Source organism: Rhagoletis zephyria, unplaced genomic scaffold, assembly GCF_001687245.7.
Source record: "Rhagoletis zephyria isolate East Lansing unplaced genomic scaffold, Rhagoletis_zephyria_1.1 Rzeph_scaffold_00259, whole genome shotgun sequence".
NCBI lineage: Eukaryota > Metazoa > Arthropoda > Insecta > Diptera > Tephritidae > Rhagoletis > Rhagoletis zephyria.
The window spans coordinates 229,538-252,807 of record NW_016157343.1 but is presented as its reverse complement, the minus strand read 5'-3'; the positions used below and the strand labels follow the sequence as shown (position 1 = coordinate 252,807).

At 34.4% G+C, this 23,270-nt stretch overlaps 1 protein-coding gene across 3 annotated transcripts in view; it reads left to right on the top strand.

Moving 5' to 3' along the window:
* LOC108358482 (inositol hexakisphosphate and diphosphoinositol-pentakisphosphate kinase) overlaps positions 1-23,270 on the top strand; it is a 200,618-nt gene that overhangs the window by 14,801 nt on the left and 162,547 nt on the right. Inside the window, exon 1 of one of the 3 annotated variants that reach the window (XM_017609851.1) lies at positions 1,279-1,297. The exons of the other annotated variants lie outside the window; for them this stretch is intronic. The gene's annotated coding sequence lies outside the window, so the exon portion shown is untranslated. Of the gene's footprint in view, positions 1-1,278; positions 1,298-23,270 lie in introns of those variants that run through there. 3 annotated transcript variants of the gene reach the window in all.

The window sequence follows — 23,270 nt, the reverse complement described above, 5'->3', positions numbered from 1 at the left end:
TACTTGTTTCTCGTATTGTTGAAAACAATTTTTTGTAGATAGGCTCCTCTGTCTCTATGGCTTCATATGTACATATATCAAACTATGTATCCATAACATCTGTATCCAAATAACATCTTAAAAAATATTACGAAACATAAAGTAATCAAAAACAGTACAGTTTTTAAATACCAACGAATACAAGAATTAGTTTATCAAAATGGGCAATAGTCTGGAGAAATTTGTATTTAATGATGCTTGCCCAGATGAAGATTGGAATCGTCATCGTCAACATACAGTGTCACAGCTACAACAGCCTAAGCAGTGGTCCAGAGAACTTCATCATTTACAACACCAGCTGTCATCAAATGCACAAACGGGACAGACTGGCAGCTGTAAGGCGAAAATGCTAAATAACTCATGTCAATTCAACGCCACACCTTGGGGGTTCGTATATCCTATTAGAAGTTATTAGTAAATCTAAAGTGGGGCAAAGACATTTTATTTACAAATGTACAAACAGTTGACTACCTTACGAAAAAACCTATTATTTTCTTAAGCGAAACATGCATTTTTTGTCTTATCTATGATTCCCCTCAAAACTTTTGGCTAAAAAAATTTACCTTTCAGAAACAGTTATATTTAAATGGCCTACTTTGAAGTTTGTAAGAAAATTTGAATAGCTTAAGAAATGTCTCGGTTGAGTTTCCTTTCCAAGGCAAGATTAAAAATGTGACTCCATTTAATGTTTCATTTTTTGTGAAACAAATTCATCATACCCCCGATACTTCAAAAGTGTTTGACTAAAGTTTGCTGAGGCGTGATGGGTTACTTTATTAAAAAATATTAATACTGAGATAAAATTCATATAGGTATTTCCAATCTGGCGTTACGTTGCACTTGTATGATAAAATATTAAACAATAAAATTTAAAATGTCAAAATTTTTTTTTAATGTATTAAAATAGAACCTTTTAAGGCTTATACAATTTTCGTATCAGACATATTGTGTTTTTTCGACCCGCCCTAATGGGCACCCTATTATACATACATATGTACATACATATGCAGATGCAGTATTGTAGAAAACCTTGGCAACTTTTTTCTATTTGGGCAATAAATATTGATACTCGATCCTTGAAACATCGAAATGGTAAACAAAGTTTTCTAATAGCAATCTACCTCGGCAGATATATTTCTATCATTGAAGAGGTTCTTTTGAAGTTCCATAGACGTTCGGAAGCGGAGTAAACTTATCTACGCCACAAATTGGAGAAGGCGATCAGCTAAACTATACTTTGTTTCATTTCTGCATAGAGGTAAATTTATCATTTTTAGTTCAGCAAAATTTACGGACTTTTTTAATTTTATTCTTCCAAGACCACAAAGTTAAATAAAAAATAATCAATAATTTAGTTATTTATTAGTCCACCTCTATAACTAACAAAGTCAGGTAAACAATTTGGCATAGAATTTTTGTAATTGCGATGCATTTCGGGGGTTATTGAATCCCAAGTTTCCACGAAAATGGGCTTCAATACCGGAACAGAGTTAAAGTGTCCAAATTTTCATAAAAACAAAAACAAAGATGCCTAGGGATACAGGCAAAAACGAAGATCAAGGTAAATTTAAACACTATAAGGTAAAGGTGAAGAGGAATATGCAAAAATAAGGATACATATGAAGAAAAGGATGAGGATGAAGATCGATACTGTTAGCGATATAAAACCCGATATTGATATCGATATGAAACTCGATATTGTTATCGATATAATAATCGGTATTTTTATCGATACAATAATGGATATTGTTATCGGTATAATAATCGGTTAAATAATTGATTTTGCTATCGATTTAGTAATTGATATTCTTATCGATATGTATAATAATCGATACTGATGATTCCGATATTTATCGATGAATTATTCGATTTTGCAATCGTGATATTTTTTTTCTACATGTTTATTGGTATCGATATAATAATCGGAACATGGAATGTGATCACCAGGGAACGGATTTTATGGAAATTGCCTTTTTTCCTGCTAAAGAGATAGAGTATATTCGATTAAGAAAGTCCACGGTTTAGCTTTCCCTGATTCCATATATACGCATTTGATGTTGCCTTTTTTTGCCTTTTTTAAGATATTTGCCTTTTTTTGCCTTTTCTACCTTTAAAAAAGTGATTATAGCATTTACAATTTTTTTTAAAGGTTAAAAAATATACACATGCCCATGCGGCTTATAGAAGCCCAGGGACCTCTTGCCAAATTGGTGTTGGAAAAATTCAAAGCCGTTTTCTCAGCTAACGTAGGCCTGGAGACAATAAGGGGTGTGGATAAAATTGTAAAGGGCGAGGAAAACGCCCTTATTCCTGATAATATGAACGTTTCAAATTTTCCATATTTAAATTGTGCTCCACTTGTATCAACTTACGTCGAGCGCACATTTAGTACATTCAAGGACGCGAAAATCAAATGAAAATGCTGCCAGAAAACTTCAAAATGCATCTTGTGGTTCAATGTTACTACAACTATACAGATTAAAGTTTTATGAGTTAGAAACTCGAAAGGATAAAATAGTCAAAGATTCAAAGTACAAATTTTTCATATAATGAAACTAGTTCATAGTTTTTCTCTTTTTACTTGTAATATAAACATTTCTAAAATAAATGTATTTTTTGATTGTTCTTCGTATTTTCTGTCTTTTTTTTAGTGCCTTATTTTGCTTTTTTTGCAATACCTAGGGCCTTTCTTTTCCTGCCTTTTTCGCTATTTTGTTTTGCCTTTTTTGCAATACCCAGTGCCTTTTCCTGCCTTTTTCGCTATTTTATTGTGCCTTTTCCAGCCTATTTCGTTATTTTATTTTGCCTTTTTTATAGGTTTTTAGGTCCTAAAAATCCGTTCCCTGGTGATCACATTACATGACATGACATCACATTAAATCACATGATATGATGTGACATCATATGATATTACATCATATAATATGATATCACATCACATGATATCACGTGGCATGACATCATATGTCATATCATATTATATGGCATGACATCGCATGATATGAAATCACATGACTTGACATCACAAGATATGACATCGTATGACATGAGATGGCATTACATGACGTGGCATCACATGACAAGACATCACATGGTATGACATCATATGACATGACATGACATCCTATCACATCACATCCTATCACAACACATAAAATCACGTCACATCTCTCATCTACGTGAATAGATAAAGAAAAGGATAAAAGCAATGATATGAAAGATAAAAACAAAGATGAAGACCAAGGTAAATTTAAACACTTTACTTTTCTAAGGACAGAGGGGAGTATGTATGCATGTACATATATGAAAGATAAACAAGATAAACAAGATAAATATCAGGAAAAAGGAAAGTATAAAAATTAAGATAAAGGAAAACTGATTAAGATAAACGTATGTAGGTAGGGATAGAGATAGAATAAAGATAAAATTCACCTTAAGCTTATAACGTTATAAGAACTAGCCTGTCGTTATACTCACTTATTTTTTATTGAACACTTTCTCAGCAGAGTTATTAAAGGACTGAGAAAGCGCTTAGATTTATTGAAATAAATTCTGTTAACGAAAATGATCAAGTTAGCGAAATTTATCGATTCATCAAAGTTTATAATTATCGAAATTTATCGGCTGGAATGTATCGGTTATATTCAAAGTCCTGCCAAAGACCTTCAAAGATATAAAAAAGTTAAGTCAAGGTTTAGTTCCAAAACAGGAGATTTTCCGGCAACTAACATTATACACATTGTACATTATAAGTTAAACGACGTGCTAAGTTAAAAAACCTCTCCAAGGGTCTGAAAAAACTAGAAGAACGGTCGAATTTCGACAGTAGCTGGCACTCTAGTATATGTACACTCTAAAAAATATTTGTTTAAATTTGCGCATATTAAGATAGGTAACCAGTTTCCTCTCTTAATGAATGCAAATTTAAACACTGCTTGCTTACTTTTACTTATCATATGTGTGGCGTAGAACAAATTTCAAATTTGTTTTTTTGAGTTTTAAACATTTATTGTTCACATTTTCACAGTTTACACATAAAATGTTTAAAACTTCCTCTAAAAAATTTTCGTTTAAATTTACGCATATAAAGAGAGGTAACCAGTTTCCTCTCCTAGTGTGTGCAAAATTAAACACTGTCTGTTTACTTTTACATATCAAATTTGTCACGTAGCGCACACAAGGGGTGGGTTTTGGGGCTAAATTTATTATGATATAAGAAATTTTGATAGAAAAAATTTTCTTTTCCATTTCTTGTGCGTCATTTTGTAAGAATTTTTCTTTTTTCTTGAGAGCTCTTTGAAGTTTAACTGCGAATGAAAACATTGTCTTAAAAATATGCAATGTAAACTCACTTAGGGCCGGTTACTCAATGTCTGGTTAAAACTAATCTGCGGTTGAACATCGTTATCGACGTTTTCGACTCCATGCATACAACAGGGAGTCGGTAACGTCGATAACTATGTTTAACCGGAGATTAGTGTTAACCAGACATTGATTAACCGGCCCTTACTGTTGGTTTTTACACTTTACAGCCTAAAAAAGTTTACCACTGATATGTACTTAATAAGCATTCGAAGATTTAATTTGCTAACTTCGAATTCGTTCCACCAAAATGAGCTACATGATAAAAATACAAGTTCAGTTAAATTTTCGTTATTCGAAGTATTAAAAAATGAGAAACCAGAAATCGACGAAAACAAATAAAAAAGTGTAAAAATTTCGTGAAATTATTTAATTTATTTATATTAAAATTATTTTGTAAAATTTTGTATTACTTTTGAAAGTTGAGTGCATCTTTAACCGTTAATTTTTTCATAATTTAATGATCGGATCTAAACCAAATTACGAGACGACCCTTAAGGTACCATCTTTCCGGTAGAAAAAATAATTATTGGAATCGGTTCACGCGGTGCAAAGTTATGCGGTGGAATAAATAAAAGAAGTAAAAATACTCCGAAGAATTGATAACCTCCCCTTTTTTGAAGCCGGTTTTAAATAGTCTGAGTTCTTTGTAAATTTTATGTAAATAAAATGCAATTGATGATACTTAAAAAGTTTATTTATTTATTTCATACTGTAAATAAAACTTTCATAAATGTATTTTAAAGAGCGAATTTTGGGTATTTGCTGATGATATATATTTAGAAGTATAAACCCTTTCCCTCCAAAAATATATTCCTGCGTGCGCCCCTGGCACTCAGTATTTACTATTTGTAAAAAATATATTTTTACTTTCAAAATGTTTGTAATTTTAAACATTTCATGTGTATATTTTAAACAACTCATGTTCAAAATCAAATCTTGAACATCTTGTGCGTATACTTGAACAGATTCTGGTTGAAAAATAAACACTTTTCAGTAGTAGTTTTACATGCACTTTTTAGAGTGTATAATACCCAAAGACATTTTTTGTCCATGTCATCAAATATGCACCGTTCGTTCGATTTTCGAAAATGAGGTGCCAAATGAAAGCGCTTGGGCTGTAGATGCTAGGACTTACCGTTAATTTTTGGAAAAAAATGCGGAGCATGGTCAATAAAAAAAATTGCCAAAAATCAACGGTAAGTCTAGGATACTTAAAATTTGCAATTTGCTTGCTAAAATTTGACAGGCTACAAAACTGAATACCAAAATTTTGTCTAAAGATGCTGAAAAAGAAGTTAGAAAGTTTGGTCAAACTTTGAAGATTTTTCATAATTTTTGCACAAAGTCTGAAATTTGGATTTATATCGTGTGTGTTAAGTAATCAGCTATACGTTCATAAAAAAGTAATAAACATTAAATAAACTAAAGGAAGATAGCCAACACTTACTAAAATGTCGCATCCCAGTTTTTATTTGGTTCACTGTATGTGTATCTCGGTAACCCATTTATCAATTTGCACCAAACTGAGTGCAATTATTGACCTTGGCATAAACAAGCAAAAAGCTATGTGTAAAATATTTCGAAATCGGACTAAAATTACGCCCACTTTCCACTTAAAAATGGATGCATTGCTTTAAAACGTTGCACCACGATGGTTTTTGTATTCTAGCAGCTGAAGGAACGTATACTAAAAATTTTAGACATGTGCTCGCGATTTAAAAAAAATAAAATTTTCACAAAAAAATTCGCAGAGTATATACTTAATAAATTTGTTTTTATTAAAAAGTCGAAAAAGTCGACTTTTCTTCGTCGATTAGTCTACTTTTAAAGTCGACTGTATAGAGTCGATCGAAAAGTCGAAAGTCGACTTTCTAGTAGAGTCGAACAACCCTAAAGCACACCAGGGAAAGTAATGTTATTTCAATGTAACCAAGCTTTTTTTGACTTACTCGTACCAATTTTCGTTATCATTCTAGAGTATGAATCTGCAAAAAAGGTAATTCCGAAGTATCAGATGTAAAGTAGAATGTAAAAGAGGAAAACAACATAAATTTGAAAATGAGTTAAATATCCATTTTTCAGTGGTAACTTCTTGTTAAATTACTTCATTTCATTAATCTATTGAAAAAGATTAGAAAAAATAAAAAGAAGCTGAACTTTTTGTATATGAAAAGTTTTACTTCATAGTTAGTTTACACCAGTCACAAGGACTTTGAGTGCACAAATATATATATAAATATAATATATATAAAATAATAGTTACAAAGAAATTAGAAGTTGTTTGTTGTTTTTTTTTAGAGAAGTTGTATACTATACCACTGGAAAACGCCCACTTTTTTTGAACGAATGTTACACCCGAGGCATCGGTTGAAGCAAGATGCCCTAGTTGTTTCAACGGTTGCCCGGTGACGCCATTCTTTTGCCTGGTATTCCAAAAGAACCAGTTCCAGATAAAGTCCGGAATAGGACCTTAAACATGGGAACACAAAACAATATCATTTTCCGAATGAAAAAATGGTAGCAAGTCTTGCTCTTGTACGATAGAACGTCACTTTTGTACGTGACGCCAACAACTTTTTTCTTTTAATCTAAAAGCCAATATTTCTGAAGATTTTTTAGATAATCATTAAATTTTGCTGAGATAAATATAACAAATTATTTACCTACATACATATCAACACCTGAGTGGAAGATCAACCTATCTCGGCAGCCAGTTCGAAAACTCCCTATCTCAGAAAACTTTTCAAGAACGCCCTACTTTTGAACTTGATTGGAGAACGCCCTATTTTACAATTTTATGGAAAAACACCCTATCTCAGAATTTGGTTGAAGAACGCCCTAACTCATGAAATGTATTGAAAATGTGCTGAGATAATAGGGCGTTTTTGAATCAGCAGCTGAGATAGGGAGTACTTCAATCAAATTCTGAGTTGTTGAAAAGTTTTCTGAGCGTTTTCGAACTGGCGGCCAAGATAGGTGGATCTTCCACTCAGGTGTCGATATAATCTATAGGCAGTATAAATGAAATTGAACTGTTTTTGTCCAATTTGTCAAATATAATTTTTTTTTTTTTTTTTTTGTACAGCTAATAGGCTTAGGTGACGATCAAAAGATTATGTCAAGCATTGCATGTGTGTGAGCGGATGCTTGCTCATGCCTTGCCCGCAAAGGCAAGCTAGAATGTTGTCATCTGCCGTGTATTTATTGTTTATTATATCATTTATGGCATAATTTTATATGTTATAAATTAATATTTATTAGATTTCATAAAGCTGGTAAGTATTGATAATGCTCAATCATACGTAAAGCAATTTCTTCTTTTTTTGTCCGCGCACTTGCTCATCACGAGGACCAGAAGGCAAGTGAGCTTGTTTTTTGTCAAGAATAACGCGAGACGGTTAAATAAATCACTCGTCAAATGAAAAAATCAAAATTTTTTTGATTGTGATCAATCAGAGGCGACAACGTGTACGTGTCGTGTACATAGAGCCGACGAAAGCCGACTGCACTCACACACTTAAGACGTTGATGTAATTTTTCCTCAAGAAACGCTCAAAATAATATTTGAAGGACTGCTAAAATACTCATGAATACAAAATTAAAAATTCCAACTGGAACAAGGCATAATTGTATGTATTAATTGTTCAATAAAAATCAATGTATCGATTCACACCCGCGTGACTATCGGACTATTTTGGATTCAGTTTACAACAATAAAGTACCCCGAAGAATAACATAGTTGTGAAACATTTATCTTACCACCTCTCTTGTCCCGTCTCTTTGTGAAGGTAATTGTACCAACCTTGACACACATAATAAATCATATGACGCATCGCTACGTGTTCTTTGATGTCTGGAAGATTGCCGCTGTGCTTCCTGTAGCCAAAAATATCAGTATTCTAAATGTCTTGTTTAAAATTTTCGGTTCTTTGTTATCTGCACAAATCTCTTTCCACATCAGTAAATATATGTATATCTCTTTGAAAAATTAACGTTCCCCAAATCATCTCAAGTAAATGAATAGACTGTTCCTACCTACAATTACTTACCTCAGCTCTGCGCGGCTATTCTTTGTCATTGCTATCAGTATCTGGAACTCTATTCCATCTCATATTTGCAGTAATTTAAACAAAAGTAAGTGAGATATGCTCACTATGTACTTGTTTAATTAAGCCTTAATTTCTGTATATGCCCTGGAATTGGACAACTCACTTGATAATACTACTTTCTTTGTTTCTTATCTAATGTTACTTATATTTAATTTTAAACAAATTTCATCTTTTGGCTTATATGTACATACGTATCTACATATCGTGCCGTTCAGTTAAAGTAGCCTAAGTCGGGATAGGCCCTTTTTCCTTTAAAGCAACATTTCATTGGGTTCCCAAACAATATTTTAACGTTTAATAACTAGTCATAGGTGTACTTCAAGATAGGTGTTCAAGATGCCCTTTTACAGGGAAATTCTAAAAAAAAAGTAAAAAGTCTTTCGTAAGTCAAATGAAAGACCGATTGCAAGATAGTTGAAACGACTTTTGTTATTGTAGCACAAAGGTCTTGCAAAAAAGTTCTCTCATTCACCACTTGTGGTAAAAATTCATTTTGAGAGAAAGCATTATTTAGCTGACGTCGCTCTAATAGTCGCAATGGCCGAGTGAGCAGAGCACTGGCTTGCAATTCGAGAGATTCGAGTTTGAGTCCTGGAGCAGCAGCCTTGTTTTTATTTTTTTAACTAATTTTTTCTCCTTTTAATTAAATTTTCTTTTAATTTTTAGATTGTATTGTTTATAAAAGGAAAAAACATGATCTCGTTAGTAGATCTTTTAATTAGTCTTTCAAAAGGCAGTAAAGAGCTTTCAAGATAGTTGCCAGAATTTACAATTATTTTAGGAAAAACAAAGTAAAAAACTGCCAAAATTGAACGATTTACTTAAATTTTTTTAAAACTAGTAACTAAGCACTCGTTTGCATATTTCTCTTTATAAATAGCAAAGTTATAAGTAGAATACGGTGGCATCTACAACTGACATTTTTCTTAATTTGATTTAAGCGATTATCGCCTTATATACATCATATGAATGTAGTATATTGTAGATTTCGATATGACGCAGCAGAAAAAGTTGCTGGTTTTCTACAATACTGCTGTCTATATGTAACGACGTATTTAAAGCGAAACAAAGAGGTTTTATTATTAAAAGCCGAAAATTTTAAAATTATGAAAGTTTGGAAAAGAAATGACGACCATTAAAGCATGTCAATGCAAGTAGTTACGAAAAGTAATCGCAGTCATACGTGACTTTTTGTCAAATAAATTATCAATATTTAACAGTTTAGAGGCTAAATAAATTGAAATATATCAAATGACATGATAGAAGGTAGTTTCATTTATTGACATTCGTTGTTGTTGCCGACCACTTGACTTTTAACAAGTTTATGACATTTAACTAAAATCATGCTACCAGATTCACTAGCAGCAAAATGTTTGTTTCTTGAAAAAGTAAACAAAATGTTTGAAGTCAGTGAAGTTGGACGAAAATATTATAGAAAATTCTAGCGCGTTTCCAAACTGCAAGAATTCGGTACACCTGCAAAGGTTCGCAAATAAAGTTTTTTTGCTTTTCCGATGATATAGTACGTTTACAATCTAATGCAGTTTGATGACAAATTGCTGACGCAAAATATTTTTAAACCTCTAAACCAGAGGTTCCCAAACTTTTTTTTCTCGTAGACCCCTTTCAAAAATTTACTGGTTTCAGTGGACCCCCTGCTGATACATTTCTAAATATTCCCAAAGCTCGTAAAAAAATGAAATGTGAAGATTAGATCTAACTGTTTAAATCGCGGTTGAATTCAAAAACTAAACTCGGAGTGGCCAAAATAAAAATAATTTTTTTTTTATATTATTTTTTATTTCTATTTATTAAAATAATGTGATTGCACACTTGCAGGTTTTCAAAAATAGATCTCGTAAATCCATCAAACTCAAAATACTCTCTCGCTGTGAGGAGTTATTTATATTATCTTCACCATAAACTCATCAAATGTTCGGCTCACTCGTGACTTTGTATTTGGAGTATTTGTAAAATTGTTTATTTGTGTTGATGGCATCATTTTTCTTTTTATCGATCCGAGTTTTAAAGTGAGTCGAAAAATATTTATGACTCACATTTTTAAAACACAAAACTTAAAACAACAAAACGGCTAAGCTTTTTACGCCAAACTCTTAATTCAGAAACTGGCAATAGAGAGAAGAACGAGTCTACAAAAATCGATGACAAACAACCAACCAAGCCTCTTCAAGGCAGGATGGGCAAACGCACTTGTCATTTATGCCTATCACAGTCAGGTGTTTGTGCCACGTGAAGTGACCAGTCAGCAGTCCAACAAGTTGTCTGCGTGGCGTCTGCTCAGGGAGAGAAAAAACTAGATAGACCTTCTGAGATTGAAGGCAACATGACTTTTGCCCACCTGCATCCCCTCGATGCCTTCCAGTNGTTTAAATCGCGGTTGAATTCAAAAACTAAACTCGGAGTGGCCAAAATAAAAATAATTTTTTTTTTATATTATTTTTTATTTCTATTTATTAAAATAATGTGATTGCACACTTGCAGGTTTTCAAAAATAGATCTCGTAAATCCATCAAACTCAAAATACTCTCTCGCTGTGAGGAGTTATTTATATTATCTTCACCATAAACTCATCAAATGTTCGGCTCACTCGTGACTTTGTATTTGGAGTATTTGTAAAATTGTTTATTTGTGTTGATGGCATCATTTTTCTTTTTATCGATCCGAGTTTTAAAGTGAGTCGAAAAATATTTATGACTCACATTTTTAAAACACAAAACTTAAAACAACAAAACGGCTAAGCTTTTTACGCCAAACTCTTAATTCAGAAACTGGCAATAGAGAGAAGAACGAGTCTACAAAAATCGATGACAAACAACCAACCAAGCCTCTTCAAGGCAGGATGGGCAAACGCACTTGTCATTTATGCCTATCACAGTCAGGTGTTTGTGCCACGTGAAGTGACCAGTCAGCAGTCCAACAAGTTGTCTGCGTGGCGTCTGCTCAGGGAGAGAAAAAACTAGATAGACCTTCTGAGATTGAAGGCAACATGACTTTTGCCCACCTGCATCCCCTCGATGCCTTCCAGTCATTGCTGCGCGAAGTATTCACCCAGTTTCTGATAGTTGCTTCGATGGCCGAAAGTGGGTATGCTAAAACTGCTGCTGAGCCAATTCTTGCCAAACGTTATCTTTACCACCATAATTTAGTCGAGACTTGCATTGCCGAACTAGTTTGGAAGTAGTTAGAGGGCTGGTCAATGATTTAAGTGCAGCTTAATTGTCACTGCAGACACGTAAACTCTTTCCCCTCCACCTATGTTCCACCTCGTAGTCCATGGCTTTGAGGATTGCCTGGAAGACCGAAGCATATTCCCTAACAGAAAAGTGAAGTTTATCCCCATTAACTTCGAAAAAGACCCCAGATCATGACCCAGAGTCAGTTTTGGAGTCATCAGTGAAGATTCGACAATGTGAGTCCGGTCTCAGTGATGGAATTAAACAAGCATTCAGTCTTATACACCACTCAAAAAAATTTAAATTTAATAAAGAGGCTATCAAGTAACCCTTTTGGTTCTTTACTATCGAAACCAGATAAATTTTCGTGAACCCCCACTTACAACTCATGGACCCCCATATTTTTTTCACGCCAACGTAGACCCCCGTCGAGTTTCCCGTAGATCCCTGGGGGTCCACCTGGACCACTTTGGGAATCACTGCTCTAAACGATGTACCGTTACAATGGAAGAGGGAGGAGGTCGAGTTAAAATGATGCCCTGCAACTTGTAACAGTACCAATTTTTGGGTTCCCGGAATTTTCTGATAAAGATGTGGCGCTTCTAAAAAATATATAAACATAAATAATAAGCATGCAACTATGTATTTGTGACATAATTATCCACATAAGATGAAAACTACTTCAGTTTCATTTTATAAAATTTTTGTTTATAGAANGCACACTTGCAGGTTTTCAAAAATAGATCTCGTAAATCCATCAAACTCAAAATACTCTCTCGCTGTGAGGAGTTATTTATATTATCTTCACCATAAACTCATCAAATGTTCGGCTCACTCGTGACTTTGTATTTGGAGTATTTGTAAAATTGTTTATTTGTGTTGATGGCATCATTTTTCTTTTTATCGATCCGAGTTTTAAAGTGAGTCGAAAAATATTTATGACTCACATTTTTAAAACACAAAACTTAAAACAACAAAACGGCTAAGCTTTTTACGCCAAACTCTTAATTCAGAAACTGGCAATAGAGAGAAGAACGAGTCTACAAAAATCGATGACAAACAACCAACCAAGCCTCTTCAAGGCAGGATGGGCAAACGCACTTGTCATTTATGCCTATCACAGTCAGGTGTTTGTGCCACGTGAAGTGACCAGTCAGCAGTCCAACAAGTTGTCTGCGTGGCGTCTGCTCAGGGAGAGAAAAAACTAGATAGACCTTCTGAGATTGAAGGCAACATGACTTTTGCCCACCTGCATCCCCTCGATGCCTTCCAGTCATTGCTGCGCGAAGTATTCACCCAGTTTCTGATAGTTGCTTCGATGGCCGAAAGTGGGTATGCTAAAACTGCTGCTGAGCCAATTCTTGCCAAACGTTATCTTTACCACCATAATTTAGTCGAGACTTGCATTGCCGAACTAGTTTGGAAGTAGTTAGAGGGCTGGTCAATGATTTAAGTGCAGCTTAATTGTCACTGCAGACACGTAAACTCTTTCCCCTCCACCTATGTTCCACCTCGTAGTCCATGGCTTTGAGGATTGCCTGGAAGACCGAAGCATATTCCCTAACAGAAAAGTGAAGTTTATCCCCATTAACTTCGAAAAAGACCCCAGATCATGACCCAGAGTCAGTTTTGGAGTCATCAGTGAAGATTCGACAATGTGAGTCCGGTCTCAGTGATGGAATTAAACAAGCATTCAGTCTTATACACCACTCAAAAAAATTTAAATTTAATAAAGAGGCTATCAAGTAACCCTTTTGGTTCTTTACTATCGAAACCAGATAAATTTTCGTGAACCCCCACTTACAACTCATGGACCCCCATATTTTTTTCACGCCAACGTAGACCCCCGTCGAGTTTCCCGTAGATCCCTGGGGGTCCACCTGGACCACTTTGGGAATCACTGCTCTAAACGATGTACCGTTACAATGGAAGAGGGAGGAGGTCGAGTTAAAATGATGCCCTGCAACTTGTAACAGTACCAATTTTTGGGTTCCCGGAATTTTCTGATAAAGATGTGGCGCTTCTAAAAAATATATAAACATAAATAATAAGCATGCAACTATGTATTTGTGACATAATTATCCACATAAGATGAAAACTACTTCAGTTTCATTTTATAAAATTTTTGTTTATAGAAAAATGCACAAGTAAGACAGTTCGGGTACGGTTCGGTTGTTTGTACAATGCTTTTGGGTTATCGTGTCCAAACGCGTGACCCGAATCAAAAAATTTTAACATATACGTCTAGCCAAAGGTTAAAGTTTTAATTTAAAAAAAGATTTTGGTTTAAAATATGCACTTTTTTTTGTAAATTTGGAGGGGGATTTTGCGCAAAAATACTGTTCACGGCGTAACCCGAGTTGGACTGATGAGGTAATTTTTTCTAGCGCGGACGAAGGCCACCACCGCAGAAAGGAGTTTTGCGCAAAAATACCGCTGATGGCCTAACACGAGTTTAATTTTACTTTGCGAAAATGCTAATTTCATCCCATTTTGAAATGGCCCCCGAGTGCCTGTAGAAGGGGCAGGGAGGAGAAGGATGGCTTTTCTTTAATTTTATACTATGCTCTTTTAATGAGTGTAGTTTTAGGTGGCACACCACTTCTCCCTCCGCTCCCTACCAAAACATCATTGTACAAATAATCGAACATTTCCCACGCTCAACATTAAATCCTCTGATGTATTGTTTAGTTGCTATACATGTGGCAAGGTAGCTCACAATTTTGTACAATTTATGAAACTTCAAAAACTTATATTTTGTCAAAAATTTTGAAGTGAAACTACCTTCTTTTTGTATCATGATTAAATGGCAATATAGAAATTGCTAGTGCAGCACGAGCATGTTGAAATTAATTTTCAAATTCGATATGTGCCATTTCAGTTGCAGCTACACATCGGAAATTTCATTTTAGAAGTTGATTTCAAAAAGTGGCAAAACGTACTTTTTCCCCTGGAAGTGGAATTTTATTTTCCCGAATTGGCAGCAAAATGCGTTGAAGAAGTACTTGCATTGTCACTTATGACAACACTTCTATACATACATACATATACGGGAACATATGTATGTATGTATGTATTTATATACAGTACCAGGTTGACCGAGCTCTGCCCGGAGTGCATATACTTTTTAAAGTTTTCAAGATTTGGATAGCTTTAAAAAAATATTTTGGAAATAAACGAAAGAAATAGGATTTCCATATCTATTAAGTAAATTCCTTACTCTAAAATTTAGGTGGCAGCCCTATTTCGAAATTCGCTGGAATTAATGGTATGAGCGTATATGTAATATGTAGACAAAAAAAATGTTGATTGAGATTAACAAAATAAAAATTTGTATTACAAGGAAGCGTAGCAACCCTGATGGAAAATATTTTCTGACCAAAGTTCTCAACAATACCTTTCATTTGATATCCATATTGCGATGTATCAGATATATTATNAGTCCGGTCTCAGTGATGGAATTAAACAAGCATTCAGTCTTATACACCACTCAAAAAAATTTAAATTTAATAAAGAGGCTATCAAGTAACCCTTTTGGTTCTTTACTATCGAAACCAGATAAATTTTCGTGAACCCCCACTTACAACTCATGGACCCCCATATTTTTTTCACGCCAACGTAGACCCCCGTCGAGTTTCCCGTAGATCCCTGGGGGTCCACCTGGACCACTTTGGGAATCACTGCTCTAAACGATGTACCGTTACAATGGAAGAGGGAGGAGGTCGAGTTAAAATGATGCCCTGCAACTTGTAACAGTACCAATTTTTGGGTTCCCGGAATTTTCTGATAAAGATGTGGCGCTTCTAAAAAATATATAAACATAAATAATAAGCATGCAACTATGTATTTGTGACATAATTATCCACATAAGATGAAAACTACTTCAGTTTCATTTTATAAAATTTTTGTTTATAGAAAAATGCACAAGTAAGACAGTTCGGGTACGGTTCGGTTGTTTGTACAATGCTTTTGGGTTATCGTGTCCAAACGCGTGACCCGAATCAAAAAATTTTAACATATACGTCTAGCCAAAGGTTAAAGTTTTAATTTAAAAAAAGATTTTGGTTTAAAATATGCACTTTTTTTTGTAAATTTGGAGGGGGATTTTGCGCAAAAATACTGTTCACGGCGTAACCCGAGTTGGACTGATGAGGTAATTTTTTCTAGCGCGGACGAAGGCCACCACCGCAGAAAGGAGTTTTGCGCAAAAATACCGCTGATGGCCTAACACGAGTTTAATTTTACTTTGCGAAAATGCTAATTTCATCCCATTTTGAAATGGCCCCCGAGTGCCTGTAGAAGGGGCAGGGAGGAGAAGGATGGCTTTTCTTTAATTTTATACTATGCTCTTTTAATGAGTGTAGTTTTAGGTGGCACACCACTTCTCCCTCCGCTCCCTACCAAAACATCATTGTACAAATAATCGAACATTTCCCACGCTCAACATTAAATCCTCTGATGTATTGTTTAGTTGCTATACATGTGGCAAGGTAGCTCACAATTTTGTACAATTTATGAAACTTCAAAAACTTATATTTTGTCAAAAATTTTGAAGTGAAACTACCTTCTTTTTGTATCATGATTAAATGGCAATATAGAAATTGCTAGTGCAGCACGAGCATGTTGAAATTAATTTTCAAATTCGATATGTGCCATTTCAGTTGCAGCTACACATCGGAAATTTCATTTTAGAAGTTGATTTCAAAAAGTGGCAAAACGTACTTTTTCCCCTGGAAGTGGAATTTTATTTTCCCGAATTGGCAGCAAAATGCGTTGAAGAAGTACTTGCATTGTCACTTATGACAACACTTCTATACATACATACATATACGGGAACATATGTATGTATGTATGTATTTATATACAGTACCAGGTTGACCGAGCTCTGCCCGGAGTGCATATACTTTTTAAAGTTTTCAAGATTTGGATAGCTTTAAAAAAATATTTTGGAAATAAACGAAAGAAATAGGATTTCCATATCTATTAAGTAAATTCCTTACTCTAAAATTTAGGTGGCAGCCCTATTTCGAAATTCGCTGGAATTAATGGTATGAGCGTATATGTAATATGTAGACAAAAAAAATGTTGATTGAGATTAACAAAATAAAAATTTGTATTACAAGGAAGCGTAGCAACCCTGATGGAAAATATTTTCTGACCAAAGTTCTCAACAATACCTTTCATTTGATATCCATATTGCGATGTATCAGATATATTATGTAGAATCGAAAATAAGTGGCAACCTTACACTATTATCCTAAGACGTAACATTTTGTGTATAGGGAAAGCTTCGTTTAAGAACCTTCTCGTGGTACCCATGAATAGTAATATTTTACCTTTTTTTTTCTAAACAAAAAATTAAATAAATATGCGGTTCAAAATAGGTGGCAACCTTATTAAAAATATTTTTCAATTAGGGATCTTTCAAATACCTTCCATTTGATACCCATATTATGATGTTTTAATTAATTTGTAACTAATTTCGAATAGGTGGCAACCTTATACGAGTCTTCTCGGAGATAATGCCTATTCAGATAACCTTACAATCCAAAACAGTATCAGTGTACAAAATTTCATCAAAATCGTTAGAGCCGTTTCCGAGAACCCTATGGATATATATATATACATATATACAAGAATTGCTCGTTTAATGTAATTAGATATGTACAGTCATTTGTATTTTTAATTAAAACACAACAATTGAGTAGTCCACTTGCAAACAGCGTTTTGTAATTTTATAATCAGCCTCATTGCGTAAGTCGTAAATTAGGCTAAATTGTACGACTCGACAACAGTAGCATTGTCTATTGTCGTACTGAAATAAGTAAACGACCAAAATCGTCGAAAACTATACAGTGCTGCCAAGTTTTTCCGTTTTAATACACTAGTCGAGTGGAAATTTTAGGCACTGACGTGACATTTTCGATACGATTCGACTCTCGAAAAACGACTTGCATTCGACACGACTCTCGCAATGAGGGTGAATAAATTAAAAAAACGACTACGACAACAAGTAAGTAAAATTGAATCTTTTTTTATTACCTGAAAATTTGGATAAATAAGAGCCTAAGAACATTGTAACATACATAACATAACATTAACAGTCTATGCGACCTAAAGCACTTTTCTAAGTTCATCAGAAGATGGAGATTTTTGGAAGTTTATAAATAAGTATGATAGCGACTTCTGCAAGAGTAGTTAACATTTGATGCTATTTTTTCAGAATATAGAAAGATTTTGCACTGTGTTGTCAGTGGACATGAAACTACTTTAAATACTGGTACGTTACCGGCCAAAAACTAAAAATCGAAAAAATTTTACATAGCCTACTTTGCAAGTGGACTACTAAATTTTCAAATGTAAAATCTAACTAATCAGTATATTTTTTCTTTTTTGTTTGTTTCTTTGTTTTTCATCTCTACTAACTATAGGCGTTGCCTCTACTGTGCAGCCTTTGGATTTTCGTTCCTCCTCCTACACTTACGGGTGAATCTTTGGTCTCACATAAGTTTTTTCTGATTTTATTGCGTTGAAATTTTTTTCGCTTTTTGTTCTTGTTTCTTTAACAATTTTACGCTTTCTAAGCATGAACGCACATGACTTCACATATATGTACATAAATATGTATGTTTTACTCATAAGTAGACCAATGTCTGATTGCTTTTACATGCATTTTTCCTGCATCTCATGCATACGTACATATACATATGTATGTATATTATTTAGACTGCATCACCAAAAAAAGTTGCGGTTTTCCACCGGGATTACAAACTAATTATATTTGAAGACATTCACCAAAATATTTCGGAAAAATATTAAGATTTACGTGAGCTGGACCGATTTGAAAATTCCTCCAAAAATGGAGTTTTTTGTGAAAAAAATAGTTTCTTGAAGGATTTTAGAAAAAAATTCCCTCAGATGGTAAAATAGTTCAAGCTTAAAAACTTTTCATTAAAATATTTAAAAAACAGAATTCGACGGGATCAAAATAATGTGATTTTTTATGCTGTTTTTAAACTTTTTTTAAAGATTGGGTTAAGGAAGACTTGTATAACTCAGCCAAAACTTTACTGATTTAGGTTTATTAGGTATAATTGATAAGGTATATTCCAACGATGGGCAAACGCGGCTCTTTGCTCAGAAAAGTGCGGCTCTTTTTACTTTCTATTTCCTTAAAATATTTTGGCTCTTTTTACTTTTTAAAATACATATTTCTTTGCTAGACATTATTTTCCATTGTGTTGTTTTTTTATTTATTTATTTTTATATACACATCAATGCGTATCCATTACAGGTGATAGCGATAGAAGCCATGCTTCTTCTTATGAGCACGCTTGTGTCAAATTACACTGTGGAACAAATTCAGGTTAGCAAAAGTTAGGTCGATTCTGAGAGTGAGGGGTGAAAATAGAGGCTAAATTAGAAGACCCGTATCGCGGCGTTTGTTTATGTTAGTTCGAATTTTTTTTTAATCGACCTTCGAACTTTGCAGTCAAATGCCGATTTTCAGCATATTGTTTATATGGTTTTTTGGCTATAACTCGTCGACCAATTGATATTTTTTCAATCTGTTAAAGCCAAATTATTGCTAGAGACCTGTGCAACAATTGAAATTAAAAAAAAAAATTGATTCAGAAAATTTTTGTAGTGCTTATGAAGCAAAATGTTGGAAATTTTATTTTTTTTTCATGCTTTTTGAACATATTTTCCACAAAACTAAGTCTTTTTTGCTTTCTGTTTGATCTATAATATGCTTCTCAGTTTCCTCAATAAATTTCATTTGAAAAGAAAACAATCATAATACAAAACTTGCGCTTTCCAGCTAAATATTAATTTATTTCTCATTCCTTATGTACCAATTTTTTCAGTTTTGAAGAAACATTGAAAAAGAAATTATAAAAATATGGAAAAAAATATAATTTTGAAATGTTAGTTATGAAAAGTTTTAAGTAAAAATTTTAAATAAATTAAATTAATGATTTGGCCAGTTGCCGTTTAGCAGGCGGCTGTGGATCAACATCACTGCTCTCTGTAATATCTTGGTCATCGTCATCATCATCAGAAAGGTCGATAATTTCGTCCAACAGATATTCTGGAATTTCATCTTTGTCTTCCCCTTCTTCCTCTTTTTCCTCCTCTTCCTCTTCTTCAAAGGTGTTTTTATACCACCAACAAATTTCAGCGAGTATCGCATCTGGAGATTTCTTTCCTCTGTACCTGAAACGAAAATAGTTTTCAATCGTTAACATGTTTAAATTGTGCACTCTGACAAAGATATTAGAAAAATCTAGGAATTCAAAATATGCACACTCTATAGTTACCTTATTTCAAAGAACGCAAAGACAACTACAGGCAATCTGTTGCAAACATGTTGGCAGCTTTCGATGAAATTGGGGTTAATATGTCGTACAAAATTCATCTCTTGCATCAGCATCTTGATCAACTCGCTCAACAGTTGCCAACTGAATCTGATGAGCAAGGCGAACGTTATCACCAAACTGCGCTCCAAATATCAATTACTCGACGAGTTATAGCCAAAAAACCATATAAACAATATGCTGAAAATCGGCATTTGACTGCAAAGTTCGAAGGTCGATTAAAAAAAAATTCGAACTAACATAAACAAACGCCGCGATATGGGTCTTCTAATTTAGCCTCTATTTTCACCCCTTACTCTCGGAATCGTCCTAACTTTTGCTAACCTGAATTTGTTCCACAGTGTTATTGAATCATGGGCTGATGTTTTTTTGGTCGAGTGTTAATTACCTCCAAAATAACTTTCGGTTTANGTTTTGCTTTGTTTACATATCCGCGTATACATACTTCTTCTTCTTTTTTGGCGCTGTAACCGCCCAAGCGATTTTGGCCGAGTTCAGCAAAGCACGTCAGTCGGTTCTCTTCTGTGCCAACTGACGCCAAGTGAAGCCAAGTCCTTCTCCATCTGATCTTTCCATCGCAGTGGGGGCCTCCCTCTTCCTCTGCTACCACCAGCGGGTTCCGAGTTGAATACTTTCAGAGTGTGAGCGTTGGTGTCCATTCGAACGACATGGCCAAGCCAGCGGAGCTGCTGTAAAGCTCATACAGCTCANGAGAGGACTTTACTCCTGAATTGCCTACTCAGTCCAAAGTAGCACTTGTTGGCAAGAGTGATTCTACGTTGGATTTCAATGCTGACATTATTATCGGTGTTAATGCTGGTTCCCAAGTAAACGAAATTCTCTACTTTCTCGAAATTGTAACTGTCAACAGTGACGTGGGTGCCAAGGCGCGAATGTGCTGAATGTACTTCGTCTTGTCCTCGTTTACCACCAGACCCATTTGCTTTGCTTCCTTATCCAACTTGGAAAAGGCAGAACAGACTTCGCGGTATTTGTTACCGGTGATGTCGTTGTCATCGGCATAAGCCAGCACACGTATACGTAAATATATACCCTGCAAACTAATGCTCCCGAAATCTTTAAGAGTATCGCAAATTCGTTACGATTCTTTAAAGAAAAAGATGAAGCGGTTTACAAGAACTAGTCAAGAAATTTCTGTACGAATTCTTAAAGAAAATTCTTAAAAAAAATATGAAACCCTTCAGAATACTCTGAAATCCTGGTATACAGGGTATACATATACATGCGAATATGAATAGAGAAAGAAGCTGTTGATGACACAAGCAGCAGTGTTGCCGCGAAGCATTTTTAGTGGTAGCCAAATTCCTTTAAAAAAAGGGCTAAAAAAGAGCTAAAAAAAGTCGTTGTGGCTAAAAATGGTAGCGAAAATTGTTTACTTACATAATCATATAAAAGTATACACGCAAATATTTTCAATAAGTAATGGTACCTATAGAAAAGCAATGAACCCTGGAAAAAATCCAATATTTTATCCAACCAAAGACCTTTTCGTATAAAAGGGAAAATATACGACACCAGCATGCTGGCTCGATCCAAAGATTGTACCATCAGGCTCGACGCATATAACTTACCAGCCTGCTAGTACAGTATTTATTTCTTTACAAATGAGGTCGAGGAAAGATCGAAATGATTTGAACCGAAATTTCATAATTTTTCTACCATTTTGTTAAACATTGTGTTTTTTTTAAATTCACAACTGCAAATCGTGAACTTAATATTCCACAAACACGGCTCTGAAATTTCGGCCAAAATATTTTTTACTTAGAGAATTGAGCTTATTTCACCACTCATGCTCATGCTGGTACAATCATAAAATTTTCAAATAGTTTTTGAAGTCGCACCAGCAGCTGATACAATCACACCACAAGAACATACCCGGTCAATCGACTTGATGGGCCATTTAACTAATGAAGCATATTAGGGGCCAGTTTTTCAGTGCACGGCTGTGGTTCAAACTAAGTTTAAACGCCCGATCCTGCTGGTTTAAACTAAGATCAGCCAATCAAGTGTAAGCCAGCTGTTCAATTTAAACCCAGATTACTTAATCTGAGTTTAAACTGGCACTGAAAAACTAGCCCTAAGGGACTTATATATTTTATACTATAGTTAAATCGTTAATAGATAAGTTAAAAAACCGCCCTAACACTTATACTGTATGTATGCATAAAAACGTAAGGAACATACAATACAAAAAAAAAATAGATCGAATTAAGCATATACAACTTTTTCATGCCCAGTATGAATAAATTTTCCAAAGGGCTAAAAAAAGGGCTAGGGGCAATTTTAAATTTATGTGGCCAAAAAAGTATGTGGTAGCTAAATCTAGCCACCAAAGGGCTAAAACGGCAACACTGACAAGGAGTTCATACCAACGGTAAATGTTGTTTATGTACGATTGCTACAACCTGTAGTTATTGAATCATGTATACACATACGCAAATTGAGATCGGAACATTACCCGCAGTTGGAGAATGAAAATTGGCTTTATGACTTAATGTTTCTTACCGATACGATGGAACCAGGGCTGTCAGACGTTTAGAGTATAAAATCCGCACACGGACAAAAAGTGGTGGGTGAAAAATCGGTACAAAATCCATACGCTCAAATTTGTTTTGCGAGCAAACAAAAAAAAATCGTTTGTACTTAGGTGAACACAGGAATCGGACTTTTAATAAGATCAAAAAAAAATTGCACATTTCGAAGAGGATAAATTGAACCCCTATGCCGCAAACCTACATGATTTAAAATCAGATTTTGAAAAAAGATTTGCCGATTTGAAATTATTTAAATGTACGTTTGCATACTTCATAAACCCTTTTCTATGTAAAATAATTGAATTTTGCTGAATTTACAATATCCGAAATACTCGTTTTAAGAAAAGCGAAGAAATGCAACATAAAGCTTTGCCTCCGGCACACGTCCAGCTTAAAAATATCTGCTGTTGAAAACAGCTGCGTGCCGTATATTTTAAATTTTTAGTACCACTTATAACTGTGAATCTTTGTACTCTACAAAGTAAAGTCAAAATGCCGTTCACAATCGATTAACCAACATTTAACAGAACTGTTACGAACTGAACGAGCTGATTGGACCTTATCAGTGTGGCTTTAGGCCTGGAAAATCCACCATAGATCAGGTATTCACAATACGCCAAATCTTGGAAA